Source organism: Callithrix jacchus, chromosome 20 (genome assembly GCF_049354715.1).
Source record: "Callithrix jacchus isolate 240 chromosome 20, calJac240_pri, whole genome shotgun sequence".
NCBI classification, from domain to species: Eukaryota; Metazoa; Chordata; class Mammalia; order Primates; family Cebidae; genus Callithrix; species Callithrix jacchus.
Genome location: NC_133521.1, coordinates 45,546,848 through 45,564,177, shown reverse-complemented (window position 1 = coordinate 45,564,177; position 17,330 = coordinate 45,546,848). Strand labels below are relative to the sequence as shown.

Below are 17,330 nucleotides of genomic sequence, written 5' to 3'. Positions count from 1 at the left end.
ATTGACAGATGAACAGAGTTAAAGGCATAAATGAGCCTCCCTTTCTTCCTCTGTGATTGGGCATAGGAGGGGCAGCCACTGCAAAGGCTGCGGGGAGAGAAGCAAGGCCACCCCAGGCCAGCGCTCAGCGCCCTATCTCCACAGAAACTCCACATGGCTGCCAGCACGCCCCGCCCTGCTTCCACGCTTCTGCCTCCTCCAGGCAAGACGGACAACAACGTAATGGTGCCCCATGCTCACCTTCATGCCCGCTCCGCCGTCCACCTTCCTGACATCAAGTGCCCTCGCCGGGGCCTTCCCCAGCTCCTACTGTCACGGGAGGTCCACCCAGCCATGTCCTGGCTTCATCATGACATGATGCTTGCATTTCAGCCTCTTAAGTCTGCATATGCCTAGAAATTCTCACCACAGGGACCTCAGTGAGCAGGTACACTGCCCGCAGATGTGCGCCCTGAGACGTGTGTGCAGGCCTTCCTGGAGCCCGGGGAGAAGGGCCCCATGGGCAGCGGAGGCCGGCCTGAGCCTGCTCCTGCCTCTAAGGCACCAGGTGGAGGGGGCAGGGCGTAAGTGTCTTCTCTGCGCCAGGCCCTACGCAGCACAGCGCAAACACCCCGGCTCCAGCTCCGTCCTTCCTTCTGGGTCCCTCTGTCCTCTCAAAGGTGAGAAGGAGCCACGTTGCCCGTGTGCTCAGTGCCATTCACAGCTGCTTCGTCCCGCTCCACCACAACCCCACGGAAGCTTCCCGTGTGGGGCTCGCTGGGTGCCAGCAGCTGTCACCCCAACTCCAGCCAATGTAAGCAAAGTGGAACTTAATGGAAGAACACGACCAGCTCAGAGAAGAGAAGGGAAAGGTGGACAACCAGATCCACGGAGGCACAGACCAGGCCGGCTTCGGAGACCAGCGGGTGGGATTTCCACGTTCATTTATTTATTTCCTTACCAATGGGTTTTCTTCCCTTGCTGGTCCGTTCCAAGTTCCAATTCCCAGGAAGTAACTAAGACTGACTTCTCAGGTTTGATGTGTAGCATCTAAACACGCTTCATGCAGCCACTTCAAAATATTGAACGAAGAATGACAGTTCCTGAACTTTCAGCTGTTTGGATTAGCGGTTGTGTGAATATACTCATCATTCTGAGAACAGCAGTTGTCAGGGATACCTATGAGCGCTGTGGGATTTGTACTCCTGCTGTATAATTTTTATCTGTGGTGTGGGTCTCACTGGTGTTTTCATAACAGATTTGTTTTCCTCCAAGTCGTAAAGTATAAAAACTTTGAAGATTATTTTGGACTTTTGTTTGTTATTTTACAAAATAAATTCCCAAGACAAAGGGTTTGGTGGCTGAGCCTGGGCCAACACCCAGCCCTCGGTGTGGTGGGGCATCAGACACCCGGCTAATGTTGTCATCAAGACCTCACGCAGTGAGGAGCAGGGGGTCCCAGGGGAATCCTGATACTGCTCCTAGAAGGAGGAAGGTATGTGGACGGACCCCCTTTAAAAGCACTGCCAGGCTGGACAGTGACTCACGCCTGTAATCCCAGCACTTTGGGAGGCCGAAGCGGGTCCATCACCTGAGGTCAGGAGTTCAAGACCAGCCTGGCTAACATGGTGAAACCCTGTCTCCACTAAAAATACAAAAGCTAGCCGGGCATAGTGGCACACACCTGTGGTCCCAGTTACTCAGGAGGCTGAGGCGGAAGAATCACTTTAACCTGGGAGGCAGAGGTTGCAATGGGCTGAGATCGCACAGCTGCACTCTGGCCTGGGTGACAGAGCAAGACTGCGTCTCAAAAAAAAAAAATGGCCACTGATGAATAGCAGCATAGCACAAGCCAGGAGCCACCGGAGAGAGTGTTGCAAGATGCTTATTTTCAGTAAGAAGAAATGGAGGCTGAGAGAAGGGGCGACTGCCAAGGGTGAGTGACCCACTGCAGGAGCCGGCTTCCGTTCCGACACCTGCGGACTCTAAGCCGTCACCAGCTCACTTCTCGCCAAGGGCTTCACTTGCACAACTACAGTCTTCCTTCAACAGTTGTGGGAGGCACAAACCAGGCCCATTTTACAGATGTGAAAATGAGGCTTGAGAAACTCCTTGGCCAGAGGCCATAGAGGCCTCCCAATGGGACTCCTTGCTCTGCAGAGGAAAATCTGGGGAGTGGGCATCCTTTACAGAAAGAATCTGTACCAAACATCCACAGAAATCCAGCAGGAGCCCACAGGAGCTGACCTCTACACAGAGGGAGCACCAGCACCCAGGGTGAGCGAGGCCAAGCTCACTGGACCCCAGGAGAGCCGGCAGCCGCCCCAAGGCCCCGATGGGCCTCTGGCTCAAGCCCAGTAGAGGTTGTGTCCAGTGGGCCTTGAGGTCTGCACGGGAGGCCCGCCCCTCACCCCCCAGGGCAAGAACAAGAACAAGCCCTCGCCTCGGCCCTGTTGGCAGTGGAGCAGGGACATCCCGTGCTTTGCGGGCACACTTGCGATTTTTTGTTTAGCTAGTGGCAGCATGTGTGCCTTGGAATCTAGATGCTTCTGTATCCCCAAGGGAACTCAGGCTCAGGTTTTGGGCTGGAAAACAAGACCCCTGCAGATGGTAATTACCACCCAGGATCACAGGTCAAAGCCTGCTTTTGATCCGGTATCTCAAGCTGTGTGCCTGCCTGTGCGGCACCCCCTGCTCCAGGAACAGCCGTGCAATTTCTCTTGGGACCACCCCTTCCCCGCCGCACCTGGTCCTGCTGAGGATATTGTTCACAGCAGTGGATAAAAGGCTAATTTTAGTGGGGGGCTGACAGTTCTCACACATCGGAGGGCATCGACATCCCCTGGAGAGTGTGTTAGAGCACAGACTCCTGTCACCCCGGCGGCTCACACCTGTAACCCTAGCACTGTGATAAGCCAAGGCGGAAGGGTAACAAGACCTCATCTCTACAAAAAAGTAAAAACATTAGCTGCACGTGGTGGTGCACGCCTGTGGTCCCAGCTACTCGGGAGGCTGAGGCAGGAGGCTTGCTTTAAGCCCAGCAGGTTGAGGCTGCAGTGAGCTGTGATTGCACCACTGAACTCCAGCCTGGGCAACACAGCGAGAGCCTGTCTCTAAAACAAAACCTGTGCTTCCTCCAGACCTTCTAATTTGGCAGGTGCAAGGCTGAACCTAGAATCTCATGCCAGCGGACTCCCAGGTGCCGCTGACCCCGACAGTCCGTGGCTTTGCCCGGGCATCTGCGGGCTCCACCTCCGTCCTCCCGCCTCGTGGATCCAGCGACCGTTTTCCTTGGGAGCCCATCCTCCGACTCCCATTCCTGCGGTCCAGAGGCAGGCGTGGGTGGGGAGCTGGGCGTGGCCACGCGGAACAGCCCCGTCACTGGCTGCAGCGATTGGGCCAGGCATGGGCACGTGACTCAAGACCAACCAATGAGAGCCAAGGAGTTTTTCCCAGGGCGCATTTAAAGAGATTGTTTCTACGGCTGGGCAAAGGTCAGCTGTGCCAGGCAGCAGGTGAGGACCCACCTGAGAAAGTGTCCACACGGGAGGGCAATGCCCAGAGGGCGAGAAATCAAGGATCAAGCCAATGTCAGGGGCCCTGAATGTAGCTGTACCTGAAGCCAAGCCGACCCCTGTACTAACAAGCCTCTTTTTAAAATCAGTCTAAGTTTCGATCACCTGCTTCCAAGAATCCTGATACAAAAGCGGCCGGGCCGTGGCTCATGCCTGTCATCCCAACCCTTTGGGAGGCCGAGGTGGGTGGGCTGTCTGAGGTTAGGAGTTTGAGACCAGCCTGGCCAACATGGTGAAAGCCCATCTCTACTAAAAAGACAAAAATTAGCTGGGCATGGTGGTGCGCGCCTGTAGTCCCAGCTACTCGGGAGGCTGAGGCAGGAGAATCGCTCGGACCCAGGAGGCGGAGGTTGAAGTGAGCTGAGATCACACCTCTGCACACCAGCCTGGGTGACAAAGTGAGAGTTAGTCTCAAAAATATATTAAAAATAAAATAAAAGTGACTAAGTTGGCCAGGCGCAGTAGCTCACGCCTGTAATCCTAACGACTTTGGGAGGCTGAGGTGGGTGGATCACCTGAGGTCAGGAGTTCGAGACCAGCCTGTCCAACATGGTGAAACCCCCCTCTCTACTAAAAATACAGAAATTAGCAGGGCGTGGTGATGCACGCCTGTAGTGCCAGCTACTGAGGAGGCTGAGGCAGGAGAATCGCTCGAACCCAGGAGGCGGAGGTTGAAGTGAGCTGTGATTGCACCACTGCCCTCCAGCCTGGGCAACAGAGCGAGACATCGTCTCAGAAAACAAAACAAAACAGTGGCAAAACTGAGAGTGAGGAAATGGAAGGGAGGGAGCAGGAGGATCGCCAGTTTTAGTCCTTTTACTCTGTGCTCAAACCTAACTCGGCTGCAGGTGGGGTCTGTGCAGATCCGGGTGAGGGGCAAGTTGGCTATGACCTGTTTAACGTGATCCATGCAGACTGTGGCTCAGAGCTCCATGCTCTGTGACTCAGTTGTCCTCAGGGAAGCTGGACCTGGTGCAGCTTTCGGAAGTGGTCCCAGCCCTCCTGAGTCCATGGATGGGGAGTGCCGGTACAGGCCTAGCAGCTGGCTTTCTGGGGCTGGATGGAGGGTCAAGAGTTGTGATGCGTGCTGTTCTCCACTTTCCACGGTGTAAATACTCCCGCACGGCCGAGTTCACGATTTCAAGTTGAGGTCACTGATGGTGGAGTTGGGAAGAGATTTGTACCATTGGCTCCAGAGCTGGTGTGAGCCGCCGGCCACTGCCCCCTGCCCTCCTCCCTGTTGTCCCTGCAGCCTGGGATTTCACTGCTGCTCTCCAAGTGAGGGATTCTCTGGCTCCTTTAAGACTTCTGTGTGGCTGTACCTGGCAGAACCCCACCTCACACTGGCTTGAGCAAAGCAGAGGGTCATTTGTTGGCTCTGATCCTAAAGAGTCCGGGCTATAGCCGGGTGCAGGGGTCGGACAACACTGCCAGGGGCCTGAGTGCTCCCCCACACTCTGCTTTCCCCAGGGGCCACTCATGGGAGTTTCCTGATGGGGTGAAGGCGGCCACCCGAGGCTGTGGCTCGGCCTCCAGAGGAGCAGCGTCGCCTCTTTCCTGGCAGTTCCAGCCACTGTCCCAGGGCTGATTCTCACGGGCCGGGCTTTGGCCGCTTTTCTGGCCAGCCTGAGGGTGACCCCGCCTGGAACAAGGTGTGCTCGGGGAGCGGTGGGCAGTATCCCACAGGGAAGCCCAGGATGCTGCTCCCACAGTGAGGACGGGGCGCTCTTCTCACTGGGTGTGCACCCTGGCCGCGGACCCCGAGCTGACCTCGGCCCCTCCCTGACTCTCAGGTCCAAGGCTGCTGCAGCTGTCTGTCTCCCGGTGTCAGCCTCTGACCTTGTCCCAGCCCCACTTTTGGCTTCCCCCCAGGCTTCGAGTCTGCTCAAAGGATCACGCCCCTCCCTGCCACAGACCAAAAGGATTCCATGTCTCTCCTGGGCCGTGGAAACGAGCTGGATCGTTCCTCCTGTGGCTGCCTCGTTCCTCCTGTGGCTGCCGTCCACACCGGCCAATCTGGTTCCACTTTGTCATTTTCTCGGAATCCCAGCTTCCTCTTTCTTTTTCTCCTACTCAACCTCACGTGCTCCCCGTTCCCTCCCATCTCTGCAGCCTGTTTTTCCAGGTTCTGGGTCCTCTCCTTCGCAAATTTTCTGTCCCCTTTGTTCACCAGCTTTGGGAATCAGGAGCCTGGGGGCGGGGGGCAGAGGGAATGGGACCTGCAGATGAAGGATGGGTAGGGCTAGAGGAGGGTTTTCAGAGGGAAACGGAGAGGAATGAGACAAAGAGACAGCAAAGCCCTGGATGGAAGGAGGGCAGTGCCGTGAGAGGAAGGGAAGGGAGCAGAGGAGGCTCGAGGTGCGGAGAACAGCACAGACAGGCTCCTGAGGCTCGGGCCACACCAGGTCAGCACCAGAAGCAAAGGGAAACAAACGGAGAGGCCAAGGAAATTTCCGTCCACGCAGATGCTGCCAGCGGTTTTCCTAGAAGCCAAGGGTGCCAGCACTCACCAGCCAGGGACAGTGAGTAACAGAGGGGGCGGCAGGGGCTCTTTCCAGGGAATGTCCATGGCCTTGAAGGCCAAGAGGGACAGGGTGCAGGGAGGAGTAAAGCCAGGGGAGGAGGGAAGGAGGAGAGGAGAGGTGCAAGTCACAAAGGAAAACGGCAGCCGGATCCAAGAACTGCCACACGGCGCCCGTCCCACCTCGAGGGCCCCCTCGGAGCCACGCCGAACCCATCCCACCTCGAGGGCCACCGCAGACGGCTCAGCTCATTCCCTAAAGGTGCGGGGGAGGGGGGCCAGCTCACTGGGCAGGGCCATGTGAAGAGGTTGCCACTGTGCTGGGAGAATTGAGCATTCAGTAGACAATAGCTTCCTTCAACATAAAATATAAACGAGGCCCAAGAGCCAGAGTCCAACGGTGCCTTCACCATCATGGAATCGGCTCCCTGTGCAGCACAGGTATACAGCAGGAGCTCAATGAATGCTTTGCTCCTGGAGGGAAGGAATGATCTGAAAGCTTGTGGACCTCACTTCTGTCACTTGGAGAAACAAACTCCAGCAACATAAGTCAAAGGAGAGGTGACCGGGAGGGAACCACAGCGGCAAGAACCCTTAGTCCTGGGTTGGGGGCTGCCTGCTGGGGCTGTCCCCATAAAGGGAGGAGGCTCGAGGGACCTCTTGGCTCCCCTAGTGGGGCATGAATTGGCAGCTGCAAGATGAGAGACAGGGGAAGAGCAAATTCCTTGGAGGGGAATTCTGGCCCTGCCAGGGCGGAAACTGGCTGTGTGGTCCAAGGATGACCCCCGGCCTGAGATGAAAGGACATGACCATCACGCTTATATCCTGGGAAAGTTGTCACTGCAAATTCATGAACTGGCAGTCCGGTTCCTAAACCTGCATGTGTGTCCCTGTGTGTGTTCGTGTGTGTACATGTATGTGTTCATGTGTTTGTGTGCACATGCATGTACGTGTGTGCATTGTTCATGTGCATGTGTGCATGTGTGTGCACATGTGTGTGGTGGTGTGTGCACGTGTGTGTTCATGTGCATTCGTGTGTGTGCTCGTGTGCTCGTGTACATGTGTGTTCGTGTGTTTACGTGTGTGCGTGTGTGCATGTTCGTGTATGTATGGATGTATGTGTGTTCACGGGTGTATGTGTGTCGTGATCGTGTGTGTATGTGTGTTCATGTGTGTGTGTGCATGCATGTGTCATGACTTGTGTTCATGTGTGCGCATGTGTTCATGTGTGCATATGTGCGTGTGTGCACATGTGCGTGTGTGTGTGCGTGCCTGTGTCGTGTGTCGTGTGCTCATGTGTGTACACTTATTCATGTGTACACATGTGCGTGCCTGTATGCAGGTGTGTGCATACATGTGTGTGTTCCTGTGTGCATGCATGAGCACGTGTGTCATGTCCCGTGTGTGCATGTGTCTGTGTGCACATGTGTCATGTGAGTTTGTGTGTGTGCACGTGTATACGTGTGTGCGTCTGTTCGTCTACGTTTGTTCTTGTGTGTACGTGTGTGCATGTGCACATATGTGCAGGTGTGCATGTGTGAACGTGTGTGCACGTGTGTCGTGTGCGTGAGTGTTCATGTGTGTCATGTGTGCACACGTGTGTTTCCATCTCCTTTCCATATGTAGCTCCTGTTCTTTCCCTCGGGCCTGGGTGTGGATATTTTGGGGGGAGTTTGGTAGACGTCAGTGTCCCCTGTGTCTCTACAGATGTTTTCTCCGCTTTTCTGGTCTTCGAGACTGAAACATGAAAATGTATGAAACAGCTTCCAACGTTTACCAGCTAGAGATTCGGCCGCTGGGGAGCAACTGCTCCTGTTCTTGCTCGATTCCAATTCCAAATTCCCAGGGCAGTGACTCTGATTGGCCCAGCCCTGCACGCATTAGGAGCGGGGCTGAGGAAGGGGCTCTGATTGGCCCAGCATGGTTTCAGTGCCCATTCCTATCCAATCAACCATGGCCAGAAGTGGGATCACATTGGACAAAATGTCAGGGGGTAGAGCAAGTGTTGTCATCATTCGGATCCAAAAGACCATTTCTTTTCTTTTCTTTTGAGACAGAGTCGCACTCTGTTGCCCAGGCTGCAGTGCAATGGTGCCATCTTGGCTCACTGCCACTTCTGCTTCCTGCGTTCAAGCCGTTCCCGCCTCAGCCTCCCAAGTAGCTGGGACTACAGGCACGCGCCACCACGCCCAGCTAATGTTTGTACTTTTAGTACAGATAGGGTTTCACCATGTTGGCCAAAATGGTCTTCATCTCTTGACCTCATGATTCACCTGACTCAGCCTCCCAAAGTGCTGGGATTACAGGTGTGAGCCACCTCGCCCAGCCCCAAAAGACCATTTCTAACCACCCGACTTCATGCACAGCGACCCCTGTGTGCTGCGTGGTCTTTTGCAGGAACAAAGGATTGATGGAGAAGGGAAACCCTTGCTCCCATGGAGCTTGTGCTCTGGTGGGATAAGATCACAAGTAAACATTAATTAATAGATACTTCTCTCCACAAGTTTGTGGAACAGTAAACAAATCCGCATCTAAGAAGACGGTTTGGGACAGTGATAAGTGGTCTGGTGAAAATGAAAGCAGACGTTGGACCGTAGCTGACTCCGCCGAGGGAGATTGTGAGCGTTACGCGGCACGGTCAGAAAAGACCTGGACCCGAGCCCTAACTGGTAAGAAAGTGCCAGACCCGTGACGGCAGGGAGAAGCGTTCCAGCATCACTGTTTTAAAACATGAGCATCCTAAACATTACACGAGCCGTACTTATGCTAAGTATTTGGGATCTACACCAAAAATGTGTTGCTCTCTTTGCAATTCAAACTTAACTGGGAGTCCTGTGTTTTCTCTGAGAACTCTTCTCTAATTGTGAAGCTGCAAGTTCAAGGGCCTGGGCAGGAACATGCCTGGCAGTTTCAGGGAGCAGGCAGAGCTGCTGAACGTCGGGGAGTGTGGAGGGAGTGGAGATGGGACCGTGCCTCTGGGAACGTGGAGAGGGCTTATTCCAGCAGGGCAGGCTTTGTGGTCGTATTCACAGGCCAGGGACGTCTCTTTTTTTTTTTTTTTTTTTTTTTTGAGATGAGGCCTCGCTCAGTTGCCCAGGCTGGAACTCAGTGGTACAATCTCGGCTCACTGCACCCTCCACTCCCCGGGTTCAAACGATTCTCCTGCCTCAGCCTCCCAAGTAGCTGGGATTTCAGGCATCCACCACCACACCCAGCTAATTTTTGTATTTTTAGTAGAGACTGGGTTTTGCCATGTGTGCCATGCTAGTCTCTAACTCCGGACCTCAGGTGATCAATCCACCTGCCTCTGCCTCCCAAAGTGCTGGGATTACAGGCATGAGCCACTGCGCCCAGCCCAGGGATGTAATTTAACAAGTAACCGATACGGTTTGGCTGTGTCCCCAGCATATCCCATTTTGAATTGTAGCTCCCATAATTCCCACGTTTTCTGGGAGGGACCCAGTGGGAGGTAATTGAATCATGGGGGTGGTTTCCCCCATACTGTTGTCATGGTAGTAAGTCTCACGAGAGCTTGTTTGTTTTTTGAGACGGAGTCTCGCTCTGTCACCCAGGCTGCAGTGTGGTGGTGTGATCTCAGCTCACTGTAACCTCCACCTCCCAGGTTCCAGCAATTCTTCTGCCTCAGCCTCCTGAGTAGCTGGGATTACAGGTGTGCACCACCATGCCCAGCTAATTTTTCTATTTTTAGTAGAGACGGGGTTTCAACATGTTGACCAGGCTGGTCTCAAATGCCCAACCTCAAGCTGTACCACCCACCATGTCCTCACGAAGTGCTGGGATTACAGGTGTGAGCCGCCATGGCAGGCCAATCTGATGGTTTTATAAGGGGAAGCCCCTTTTGCTTAGTTCTCCCTCTGTCTGCTGCCATGCAACTCATGCCTTTCGCCTTCTGCCATGATTGTGAGGCCTCCCCAGCCACGTGGAACTGTGAGTCTATTAAACCTCTTTTTCTTTGTAAATTATCCAGTCTCAGGTATGGCTTTATCAGCAGCATGAAAACAGACTAATACACTGTTGTTACTTATCAAATGTTATCGGCTTATTTTGAAAAAAAAAACCTTACCAAATAGATGTGGTTACAGGAAGGGACCCAAAAGTTACACTGCAGGTGGAAAAATCAATAACTGTTTACCAGGCGGTGATGGCATAACAGTAGGGTATTTTTTTTCCCCCCTGTGGTTTTTTTTTTCTTTGAGACGGAGTTTCGTTCTTGTTACCCAGGCTGGAGTGCAATGGCGCGATCTCGGCTCACTGCAACCTCCGCCTCCTGGGTTCAGGCAATTCTTCTGCCTCAGCCTCCTGAGTAGCTGGGATTACAGGCACGCGCCACCGTGCCCAGCTAATTTTTTGTATTTTTAGTAGAGACGGGGTTTCACCATGTTGACCAGGATGGTCTCGATCTGTTAACCTCGTGATCCACCCGCCTCGGCCTCCCAAAGTGCTGGGATTACAGGCTTGAGCCACCGCGCCCGGCCTTTTTTTCTGTTTTTTGAGACAGAATCTCACTCTGTCGCCCAGGCTGCGGTGCAGTGGTACAATCACAGCTCACTGCAGCCTCAACCTCCCAGGCTGATCCTCCCACCTCAGCCTCCCAAGTAGCTGAGGATACGGGCTCACACCACCACGCCCTGCCTCGCTTTTCCTTTGTAAAAGTCATTCTACAATGCTGTGGGTACATCGGTTTTTCAATATGAAGTTTTGTTTGGAAGTTCACAAATCTGCTATGGGCCTTGGAGGAAAGCAGGAAGTGACGGAAGTTTCGTGACTGCGAGTGAGTTTGGTGGAGCTTCGAGTTGTGGGTGGTTTTACAGGCAGCGCTGCCGACACAATGCCCTGAACACAGGTGCTGGGCGACAGAGTGAGCAGAGGCATGTGAGAGTGGAAGGGCTCTGCAGCGCGGGTCGAGGTTTCATTTAGCTCATTCAGCGGCTGGAGGGGCCATTGCGTGGATGAAGAGGGCCACGTCTGTGAAGTGCTCAGGATGGAGCGGGTAGTGGTGTGGCCACACCAGCCACGCCGCTCACACCCCTTACCCATTACCTCTGTGCTCCGGGTTTTTCTTGGCTCCTCTGTGGATTCTCTCTCATTCTGAAGACAGGAGAAGCCAAGGTTTCATCTCAGCTGTTCCTGGCTCACTGCTGTGCTTCTCTGCACCCGTCCCCTCCTGATGAGGGGAATGAGAATCTTGCCTAGGGTAACACTCTGTGGACGGTGGCCATGGCCCCATGCCAGCCCCTCGCTGAATCCTGACCACCAGTGGACTGAGCGGTCCTCCAGCCCCGCGCCCTCCCTCCCACTCTTCCCTGGCTCTCTTGTGTTGCTCTGTGCCGGTAGCTGAGCCCCAGTGCCGCTCCCGCCACCACCGCCACTGCGCCTTCCCTCCCTCCTGGCTTCCCCATGGCATTGCTCCCTGGCAGGGCCAGTGAGTGGCCCTAGCTGTGTTCAGAAGGCTCTGTGCCTCCTCCTCCCACCCAGTTGCTCAGCCTTGGAGACAGACGGGGGTGCAGCAGGGCTGAACGGCATTCCAAGCTCATGGGCTGGGGAGGTCTGCACCTGCACCCCCCATGTGGCACTTGGGTTAATTTGCCATTGTCCAACCCCTCAGTGCCCTGGGCAGTTGCCTAACAAAATGCTTCATTTAATAGGAGTCACTGTGGACACAGAAGATGGACGGTGATGTGCTCAGGACCAGCTGGAAACCCCATCAGGCGGTGATGCCCGCTGTAATCACCCATGACTTCCTCTTGCCATCACTCAGAGTGTCTGCAAAGCCATAGGCAACAGCATACTCCTGCTCCATACGACAGGCTCCTGCTGGCCGGGCACGGGAGCTCACGCCTGTAATCCCAGCACTTTGGGAAGCCAAGGCAGGCAGATCATGAGGTCAAGAGATCGAGACCAGCCTGACCAACATGGTGAAACCCCATCTGTACTAAAAATACAAAAATTAGCCAGGCATAGTGGCACTTGCCTATAGTCCCAGCTACTCGGGAGGCTGAGGCAGGAGAATTGCTTGAACCCAGGAGGCAGAGATTGCAGTGAGTTGAGATCACACCACTGCACTCCAGCCTGGGTGACAGAGAGAGACTCCATCTCAAAAAAATAAATAAATAAATAAATAAAACGAAAGGAAGAAAAGAAAATGGCCCAAGGTCAGTGGAAGTTTTGGCTGGACATGATGGCTCACACCTGTAATCCCAGTACTTTGGGAGGCCGAGGCAGGCCAGCATCATGAAACTCCATCTCCACTAAAAGTACAAAAATTAGCCAGGCGTGGTGGCACATGCCTGTAATTCCAGCTACTAGGGAGGCTGAGGCAGATGAATCACTTGAACCAGGGAGGCGGAGGTTGCAGTGAGCTAAGAACACACCCCTGCGCTCCAGCCTGGGCAATGGAACAAGAGTCCATCTCAAAAGAAAAAAAAAAGAAGACGCTGCTATTGTAAATCTGTGACATGGCTGTGGTTTGCTCCCAGCGAATGTTGAGCAGAGATGCTGACTGCAGGTGACGGCTAGGTCACAAAGCCTTCCCAGACGAGCCCTGGCTCACACGCAGATCCAGCTGGGAAGTCCGGGGAAAAATCACCCAGGAGATAAACAAAGCCAAGCACAGTGGATGAAGGCGCTGCCACCCTCCCCACGTCTCTCGAAGTGGACGTCACTTATGCCTGTTGTGGCGGATGTCACTTACACTTGCTTGTAGTGAATGTCACTTGCACTTCCTCCTGCCCTCGCAGATGACCCTCCCCCCGTGGGCCACCACTCACAGCCGCATCAAGTCTACAAGGCTGGTGTGCAGGACAGGCCAGCTACGCTTCCCAGGAGCAGGCAAGGCCGGGGAGCGGGTCAGTCACTGGGAGGCGAGGTGCTCGGGCAAGGTAGGATGGAGGAGGAGGGACGGGAGCTGAGTGTGGGCTCTTCGTACAGAGAGGCGTGGGCGGGCCATGGCTCGGAGACTCAGATGGCAAAAGGCAAGAAGAAGCAGAGTCGCCGAAGGAGCTACGGTGGAGGCCCGTGGAAGAGGAGCGTTGAGGCTTTTCTGTCTGAAATGCTGAACACACTCCTTAGCACATTCAAGACAGGCCCACGCGAGCTGTATGATTCTTCTGGGCTTTTAACAGTGGTCTTGTCAAAGAAAAAACAAATTAGCCGGGCATGGTGGTCCCAGCTACTCAGGAGGCAGAGGTGGGAGGACGGCTGGAGCCCACCAGGTTGAGCCAGCAGCCAGCTATGATCGCACCACTGCACTCCAGCCTGGGTGACAGAAGGAGACCCTGTCCCAAAAAAAAAAAAAAAGGACTGGCACATTCAAAACCTGCTGATGGGGTGGGTGCAGCGGCTCACGCCTGTAATCCCAGCACTTTGGGAGACCGAGGCGGGTCGATCACCTGAGGTCAGGAGTTTGAGACCATCCTGGCCAACATGGCGAGACCCTGTGTCTACTAAATACACAAAAATTAGTCGGACGTGGTGGTGCGTTCCTGTAGTCCCAGCTATTTGGGAGGCAGGAGAATTACTTGAACCCAGGCGGTGGAGGTTGCAGTGAGCTGAGATTGCACCACTGCATCCATCCTGGGTGACAGAGCAAGAGTGTCTTAAAAACATAATAAAATAAAATAAAGGCCAGGCACGGGAGCTCACGTCTCTACTCCCAGCACTTTGGGAGGCCAAGGAGGGTGGATCACCTGAGATTAGAAGTTCAAGACTAGTCTGACCAACATGGAGAAACCCTGTCTCTACTAAAAATACAAAATTAGCCGGACATGGTGGTGCATCCCTGTAATCCCAGCTGCCTGGGAGGCTGAGGCAGGAGAATCGCTTGAACCGGGGAAGTGGAGGTTGCGGTGAGCCGAGGTCGTGCCATTGCACTCCAGCCTGGGCAATAAGAGCGAAACTCCATCTCAAAAAAACAAACAAACCCTGTTGACGAAGTTTCCTGCCTTCCCTTGGCCACCACTGGCGCCGACCCCGTTGCCCGTCCAACGCCGTCTCCTGCTGCCCCTGACAGCGCCGCTGCCGGCCACAGCTTCCGCCTCCTCTGTCGTGGCATCTGCTCTCACGGTGGTCCTTTCCACCCCCCGGTCATCCCCTTCTGCCTGGGGCCGTCGTTATTGTCACCTGACAGAAACTCATCTTCAGGGCTCTGCTGAGACACTTCCATGGGGGCCCTCCCGGGTGTCCCAGGCATGTTTAGGGCCCCAAAGCCCACACCCTCACCTCTCAGACACTCATAGCTTTTTTTTTTTTTTTTTTTTTTTCGGTAGAGACGGGGTTTCACCATATTGGCTAGAATGGTCTCTATCTCTTGACCTCACGATCCGCCCTCCTCGGCCTCCCCAAGTGCTGGGATTACGGGTGTGAGCCACCACGCCCGGCCCACTCATAGCTTCTTATCTCCGCCACCGTCCGCCTGTCCCTCCTGATTCCAAGGTCTGCAGGGGCAAGCCTGAGCCCACAGCCTGCTCCCTCCGTCCCCGGCACTGAGCGTGGTGCCCGGCCCACGGGGGAAACTCGGTCGGTGCTGTGAGTATTGTTGGATGAAGGAGGGACTTTTCTTCCTTTACGCTTGCATAGCTGGCTAAGCCCCTTGTCATGGACATTTTCTCAAGACATATTTATCGGCCGGGCGCGGTGGCTCATGCCTGTAATCCTAGCACTTTAGGAGGCTGAGGTGGGTGGATCAGCTGAGGTCAGGAGGCTGATGCAGGAGAATCGCATGAGCCCGGGAGACGGAGGTTGCAGTGAGCCGGGGTTGCACTACTGCACTCCAGCCAGGGCGGCAGAACGAGACTCCATCTCAAAAGAAAAAAAAGACATATTTATCTTCCGCTGTCTTTACTCGTAGGTCTTACCTTAAGGCTCATGGTGGCTATTTCAGGGGACCGTGGATCTCTGTCTTGTGAGATGATGGCGATGGTGGTGACGATAACAAGTTTATTTTATTTTATTTGTTCATAGAGACAGAGTCTCGGTCTCACCCAGGCTGGAGTGCAGTGACACGATCTTGACTCCACCTCCCGGGTTCAAGCAAGTCTGTCACCTCTGCCTCCCAAGCAACTGGGACTACAGTCGTGTGCCACCACGCCTGACTAATTTTTGTATTTTTAGTAGAGACAGAGTTTTGCCATGTTGCCAAGGCTGGTCTGAAATGTTTGACCTTAATTGATCTGCCCACCTCAGCCTCCCGAGTAGCTGGGACTACAGGCACGAGCCACCGTGCCCAGCTAATTTTTTGTATTTTTAGTAGAGACGGGGTTTCGCCATGGTGACCAGGATGGTCTCGATCTCTTGACCTTGTGATCCACCCGCCTCGGCCTCCCAAAGTGCTGGGGTTACGCATGAGCCGCCGCCCCTCCTGGGAGATGATGGTAATTTTAATAATAACCATAACACCAGCCATAACAGTAGTAAGTGGCACCCTTACCTGAGCTCGCACTGTGTGCCCGGCACTGTTAGGCGTCACGTCACTTGGTAGGCGTCACGTACTCACTCCTTGCCTTGGGCTCGTGAAGTTGGCATCATTATCCTCTTCCAAACGTCTAGTCTGGGCCACAGTCAGATGCAACTTGCAAAGCCCCACCGTGCGAAGCCAGGATTTGAGGCCACGTTTGTCTGGCTTTCAAACCAGAGCCAGTATGTGATGGTCTTAGAGGACACCTTCCGGGGAGCTGTCTGGGTTCCCTGGTCACAGAGATCTGTGGGCAGGGCTCGCAGTGGCTGTGGCTCCTGCCCGCCTGGGGAGGTGGCACACGGAAGCCTCGCATTACCTCCGGGAGTGAAGCCGGAAGCAGGCGGGGCCCTGCGGCACCGTGTTATTTGAAGTTTCAGGTGATTAGAACATCTCAAACTTCTCTCATACTGATTTGACACCTGCCAAAAGCCTGCTTATCTTGGTGAAAGTCCTGCACTCAAACAGACAGCTATTAACAGCATCTGCTATAATGCAGAGACCACATTCCCTGGGGCCAGCACACCACGTCCTGGAGCTGGCACCGAACATCATCTGCTACTATGCCGGGAGGCTCTGCCGCGCTGAGGTAATCGCTCCATTCTATCTCCACGAGCCGGTTCTGATGTACCTGCTGGCACAGAACGCTGAGGCAACAGTGGCCAGTGCCTCCTGGTGGACCAGCCCTGCTGTTAGCAAAGTCTGGGGCCTGGGGCCTGGGGCCTGGCAGGTGAAAGACCCCTTTTCCTGAATTGGGCTTCCTTTTTTTTTTTTAATTAAGAATACCCTGACACTGATTGTCATTGTGAAAAGTCACTTTAGGCTGGGCCCGGTGGCTCATGCCTGTAATGTCAGCACTTTGGGAGGCCGAGGCAGTGGATCACCAGCTCTGCCGCCCTGGCTGCAGTGCAGTAGTGGCCTGAGAGCTGGTGGGCTGTCTTTGCCGGGCAGGTCTAATTTTGGAATTTACAGTGGGATTTAACATTTGCAGTGAGATTCTGTTTCACCTTGAAAGAGGCTCAAGGTGTATGAATCTCACACCTGACGGATGCTGAGGAGGCTCCCGTGGAATCCACACCCGCTGACATTTTCAGGAAAAGGCCGAGCTTTTCATTTGGCCTCTGTGTCTTCGTGAAACGCGTGCACCCGGTGCGCGCCACGTTGCCAGATTCCAGGTGCCTCTCCACCGATCCGCCACCGGGGGCCGCTCCAGCCCAGCCCGAGTTATCCTCGGCCCCTGCACAGCCGGATCGGGAGCACGCGCGGCCCAGCCTTCCTTGGCAGTGACCCTCTCAGAAGAGCAGACGTCTGGCTTCCCACTTCGTTAGTCTTTGCATATTACAGAGCCAGTGAGATACAGTCGCCGTTTTGGGTTTTCCCTCAGCATGCGTTGTCCCCAGCCCAGAGTGGCCGCCGTTCCAAGCAATTCCCTGTTCAGCTACAGACAGATGTGCAGAGGCCCGCGAGCCATCCTGGGTGGGCGGGGGAGGGGGGGCACGTGTTCCAAGGGCCCCATGCTTCCCCTCAGGGTGCGGATTGGAAAGGGCTGACTTGACCATGGTCTCCAACTCCAGCGGGTAGAGAGGCGGGGGTCCAGCCCATCAGAAGCTGCTGCAGGAAAGAATTCTGGGCCAGCCAGGCTCAGTGGCTCATGCCTGTAATCCCAGCACTTTGGGAAACCGAGGCGGGCGGACCATGAGGTCAGTTCAAGACCAGCCTGACCAACATGGTGAAACCCCATCTCTACTAAAAATACAAAAATTAGCCAGGCGCGTTGGCAGCCACC

At 54.7% G+C, this 17,330-nt stretch overlaps 1 protein-coding gene across 10 annotated transcripts in view; it reads left to right on the top strand.

The window, feature by feature from the left end:
* Positions 1-17,330, top strand: part of CA5A (carbonic anhydrase 5A) — a 58,414-nt gene that overhangs the window by 17,993 nt on the left and 23,091 nt on the right. The gene's annotated exons all lie outside the window — the stretch shown is intronic.